Source organism: Martes martes, assembly GCF_963455335.1.
Source record: "Martes martes genome assembly, chromosome: 18".
NCBI lineage: Eukaryota > Metazoa > Chordata > Mammalia > Carnivora > Mustelidae > Martes > Martes martes.
This window is the reverse complement of record NC_137906.1, coordinates 16,418,495-16,424,494: the sequence shown is the minus strand read 5'-3', so window position 1 is coordinate 16,424,494 and position 6,000 is coordinate 16,418,495.

Genomic DNA, 6,000 nt, shown 5'->3' with positions numbered 1-6,000 from the left:
CTTTATAGATCCTGGATATCAACCTTTTGTCTGTACTGTCATTTGCAAATATCTTCTCCCATTCCGTGGGTTGCCTCTTTGTTTTGTTGACTGTTTCTTTTGCTGTGCAGAAGCTTTTGATCTTTTTTTTTTAATTAAATTTTTTATTTATTTTCAGCGTAAAGAAGCTTTTGATCTTGATGAAGTCCCAAAAGTTCATCTTTGCCTTTGTTTCCTTCGCCTTTGGAGACATATCTTGAAAGAAGTTGCTGTGGCTGATATCAAAGAGGTTATTGCCTATGTGCTCCTCGAGGATTCTGATGGATTCCTGTCTCATGTTGAGGTCTTTTATCCATTTCGAGTTTATCTTTGTGTACGGTGTAAGAGAATGGTCAAGTTTCATTCTTCTACATATAGCTGTCCAGTTTCCCCAGCACCATTTATTGAAGAGACTGTCTTTTTTCCACTGGATATTTTTTCCTGTTTTGTCAAAGATTATTTGACCATAGAGTTGAGGGTCCATATCTGGGCTCTCTACTCTGTTCCACTGGTCCATGTGTCTGTTTTTATGCCAGTACCATGCTGTCTTGGTGATCACAGCTTTATAGTAAAGCTTGAAATCGGGTAACGTGATGCCGCCAGTTTTATTTTTGTTTTTCAACATTTCCTTAGCAATTCGGGGTCTCTTCTGATTCCATACAAATTTTAGGATTATTTGCTCCAGCTCTTTGAAAAATACTGGTGGAATTTTGATCGGAATGGCATTAAAAGTATAGATTGCTCTGGGCAGTATAGACATTTTAACGATGTTTATTCTTCTGATCCAAGAGCATGGAATGGTCTTCCATCTTTTTGTGTCTTCTTCAGTTTCTTTTAGGAGTGTTTTGTAGTTCCTCGAGTACAGATCTTTAACCTCTTTGGTTAGGTTTATTCCGAGGTATCTTATGGTTCTTGGTGCTATAGTAAATGGAATCGATTCTCTAATTAGTATCTTTTTTTATTTCATCTTGGTTAGATTTTAGTTCTTTTATTTCTCGAGAAAGGGCTTTTATCTCTCCAGAGAGGGTTTCTCTAATATCTTCCATGCCTTTTTTGAGCCCAGCTAGAATGTTGAGAATCGTCATTCTGAACTCTAGATCCGTCATATTACCAATGTCCGTATTGATTTGGTCCCCAGCCTTCAGTACTGCCTCTTGTTCTTTTTATGTGGTGAGTTTTTCTGCCTTGTCATTTAGTCCAGATAAGATTTGCTTTCTCCTCCTCTAGAATTTCGGTGTTCTTGGTGGGTGAAGTTGGTCTTGGCTGGGTTTCTTGTTGATCTTCTGGGGGAGGGGCCTGTTGTAGTGATTCTCAAGTGTCTTTGCTGCGGGCGGAATTGCACCGCCCTTGCCAGGGGCCGGGCTAAGTAATCCGCTCGCATTTGCTTTCGGGAGCTTTTGTTCCCTGAGCACTTTCCATAGAGTTCTGGAGGACAGGAATGAAGATGGTGGCCTCCCAATCTCTCGGCCCGGAGGAGCGGAGAGCTTGGGGTTCCGCTCCTCGGTGCGCCCTCAGAGAAAAGCGCCCAACTGCCCCGCCTCCCTGGCCTGCGGTCATGCCGGTAGGAAAGCGGTCAGTTGCTGGCATTTGGCGAAATGCGCCCGGTCGCTTCCGTCTCCGTGGCCTCTGGCCGCGCTCCGAGCCCACCCAGCCTTCAACCGACACAAGGTAACCCCGGGCTGAGAGCTCACTCCTCAGCTTTGTCGCTGTAGCCGGCTTCCCCGCTCTAATACCTGCGAGCTCTGCGGCACTCAGACACCCCCGGTCCTTCTGTGACACCGCGTGGGTTTCCCCCCGGTTTAGCTTCTGGAGCAATGTCCCTCTGTGGAGCAGACTTTTAAAAGTCCCGATTTTGTGCTCCGTTGCTCCGCCGCTTGCTGGGACTGGCCCCTTCCCCCACGGTCTGTCTTCCCATCGCTTTGGATTCACTTCTCTGCAGGTCCTAACTTTCAGAAAGTGGTCAATTTTCTGTTTCTAGAGTTGTTGCTCTTCTTCTCTTCGATTTCCTGTTGGATTTGGTGTTCACAATGGTTAGATAAGCTATCTAGCTGATCTCCTGCTACCTGATGTCATCTCAGCCTGCTACTTCTCCGCCATCTTGACTCCCAAGACCTTCTCCTTGGTTATTGATGGGAAAACAGGAAAAGCCCAACAATGAGGAAAAGCTTCAATTATAAGAGATACCTTATGTTTTTTAAGATTTTATTTATTTATTTGTCATCGAAAGAGAGAGAGAGAGCGCACAGGCAGACAGAGTGGCAGGCAGAGGCAGAGGGAGAAGCAGGCTCCCTGCCAAGCAAAAGATGCTGGGATCATGACCTGAGCCAAAGGCAGCTGCCCAACCGACCAAGCCACCCAGGCATCCCAAGAGATATCCTATTAAGAATAAAGTCATAAGGGAGCACCTGGGGGGCTCAGGGAGTTAAGCACCTGCTTTATGCTCTGGTCATTTCTCAGGTTCCTGGGATCTAGCCATGCACCAGGCTCCCTAATCAGCACGGAGTCTGCTTCTCCCTCTGCCTACCCCCCTCCATTCAGGCTCCCCCTTCTGTATCTCTCAAATTAATAAATAAGATCTTAAAACCAAAGGATTGGGTCATAAAAAAAAAGATGATACCTTTTTTGATTTTCTTAGCATGGAGAAGAAAAAATGAGATGTTTAGTTTATGAAATTAATATATTGTAGGAAAAGGATACCGTCATAAGATTGCTTATATCCTTACACTGCATGTTAGCTAAGTAGAACTTAAATAAAAAATTGAAAGAAAAAATAATTGCCCATAACCAGACATAAGATAATGGAGCAACTGCAGCATGTTTGGAAAAGAATGAAAGACATTTTTTCTTCCCCCACAATGATTATATCCACTTGCATCTTGCTCAGCAAATAACCTTAAGTTAATAGGGAAATCATCTCCAATTAGGAGTTCCAATATGCAAACCTTCAAACTTTCATACTTAGGATATATGTTTTTTCCAAATTCAATAAACTTGGGGGATAGTCTCATGTTTTAGCCAAAAACAGAAAATCTCAAATAAAGAAGTACACTTTAATTAAATGAAATCATACGGATGCATATAGATTACACTTCTTCTGTAATATGCCAAGGTGGCATGATAGTTTCAAATGGGTGGGAAACGTTAATAGAGATGTAAACAAATCCTGAAGGGACACAAAGCTGCATGCTCACCAGAAGGTCTGTTTCCTTTACAAGTCACAAAGGAACCTTGAAAGTACGTGCGAGGCATGGAAAACTCAGGAAGATCTATGAATAGGATATCTGAATTAGAAATAAGCAAAAAGGAAAAGAAAAAAGTGGGAAGTGCATGCATCAGTGGAGCTAAGCATCTATTTTAATATCTTCAACAAACAGCAGCAGCTTTTTCTTCAAACACTGATTCACAAATTTTGCTTAGTACAATCTTCTGCATATTGAGAAGTGGTCTTGACACTTTGAACAGAAGAAGTCTCAGTGGAATCCTGCGAATGAGCTCTTAGTGAACTGTAACCAATTTAAAACTGCTGAAGATTGTTACCGGCTCAGGAGAAATTTAGAAAACATGGCAAATCTCAGTTGAAAGGAAGGATATAAGCAGGGGCACCTGGGTGGATCAGGTCTTGATCTCAGGATCTTGGGATTGAGTCCCACGTTGGGGTCCACACTCTGTTGAGTCACCTTCTCCCTCTGCCTCCCCCTCCTCACCACTGTACTTGCATAAAATCATTAAAAAAGAAAACAGAGAAAAGGAGATGTGGTAGAAGGCACGTCTTGAAGATATTATTGATGAGTTTCCTTCCAATGAAGACTGGAGAGAATAAATAAAACAATTCCTGTTTTCCTTGTAAATTTAACTCTAAAAGAAGGAAAGGTTTATGGTATCAGGTACCTGTCAAGTTTTCACTTGTTTTCCAACTACTGTAACATTGTTGGAAACAATAAACACTGAAAAGTAATAAAAGCATGGTTCAGTGCAGGACAGTCTGTGCTTTTACTGGGGGCACTGGGTCTAGCAGAACTCAGAGAGGGGAACCCCAGCTCCTCCTTCTAGAATGTCCTTAAGGTCGGCAGTTCCTGCATTCCTGTCCCAACCCAATGTAGCTCCAGTTCCTCTGAAGCTGAGTCATGATTTCTCCCCAGAAGCCAGTCGGCATCAGTAACAAAGCAACCACAGCATTTCTGATGCAGTGTCCCCTGGCCTCTCAATCCAGAGACCCCTGAGTAAAATAGGGCTTATTCAAATGCCCTCGGAGAAAACGAGAACCAAACCCTGGGAAGAGGCCCAATATGTAATCGCCTGTACTTTCTCACCTACCAGCATGTCCTAGGAAAGCTCCCAGAGTGCCCTCCTCAGTACTCAGCCAACAAGGCATCTTCTCCGTCACACCTCAAGAGGCAACAAGTTGCTGCCAAGCCCCCACGGTCTCCCCAGGGCATCGGGGGAACCGGCTGGAAATACCGCTCTGGCTCTCTATCCCGGGGCAGTGAGACTGGAGCTGCATCCCTGGGCGGCTACAGAAGCCCTTCCTGCTGAGGCCCCTTGGGTCAGAAAAGCAAATGGCGCGCCCTCTGCTGGCCATGGCTGCACATGCAGAGAACCCGCCCCCTTTCTGTTGGAGGTGCACAATCTCCCTCTGCTGGCCACCCTGGGAATCCTGGCAATGCTCCAAGTTATGGCATCTCAGCTGGAGGGAGAGCTTGCTGTCTCTCTTCCTGACAGATCCTGAGGCTCCGCCCCACAACCCCATGCAAAAAGAGGTGCGCCCATCTTCCCAAGTGAAACGGCCTCTGCACAGCTCAGCCCCACAGAGGTCTGAGCTGTGGGCTCAGGGAAATCTGATGCCCAGGATTCCCACCTTCTCTGGTCCCAAAACTCAGAGCACCTACCTAGACCTCCTCCACCACGGTCCACGCTCCACCTCCACACACCTAGACCAGCAACCTCTTTTCATCCTTGAACTTCTTCTTTGTCTCTGCTTCTCTCTACCCTGTCTCCCTTACTTCCTCTCCCTTGCTAGCACTTGCCCAATCCCCGCACCACTCACTCAGTGTCTCACCCTGACAGTCTCTTTATCACTCCACAGACCCTCAGGCCTTCCACTCTCTGCAACACCAGGAACACCACAGGGAACCACGTCTCCTGTCTCCCCCTCTCTCCTTCCCTCATTCGGCCCAGGCCCTGCCACAGGGCGTGACAATCCCATTTATAAAGGCTGCTCAGGCTGACCCTGACTGCCGCAGTGCAGTTACCAGTCGCTCCTGGGCAGCATGTGGACAGACTGACCTTGATACTTCGGTGGCCTAGCCATGACCCCAAAGCTGCTGGAGGATGGCTGCGTCCATGACCTGGGAAGAAGGAGGGCTTTGCAGGATCCAGCAGCTCTGCTGCAGAAGGGATTGGAAAAAAGGCCTAAAAGGCGGCAGAAGCATACCCCCAACTCCTCCTGCTGCTGAGGAAGGGATGGGTCTCCTGTCATTGACCTCTGCCCTGTCCATCCCTCCACAGGGAAACTGGGAGGATTGTGGGGAATCATGGGTCTTACCACGAACACTGCCACCATCAGCTCCACTCAAGGCCCCCTGTAGTTGGGGGGGCGGGCTGGTAAGGTGAAACCACTGCACAAAACCTGGATTAATGCAGGGCCTCCAGGTTCTCAGCGCCTCACCAGGTTCTCAGGGCCTCTCCAGACACCTCACTATCTGATGTCACAGCAGACCACTGCCTGGGGACAGCCACCTGTCTTCCTGATCGCTACCCCCCCTAAACTAGAGGGGTCCATGTGCTCAAAAGGCTCTGTCACCAGAGTTAATACAAAACCAGCGGATCTAAATTCAAGCTGGGCCCCCTCCCCACAAGGATTCCTGGGGTCCCTTGCAGTAAAGGTACCACGAAGGGTAATCTTGGTCTATCCTCCATCACCCCACAGCTGCCAGGGTGTTATCTGTGTCTGAAGGCTTCACCCTGTGCACTCGAAGGAGAAGG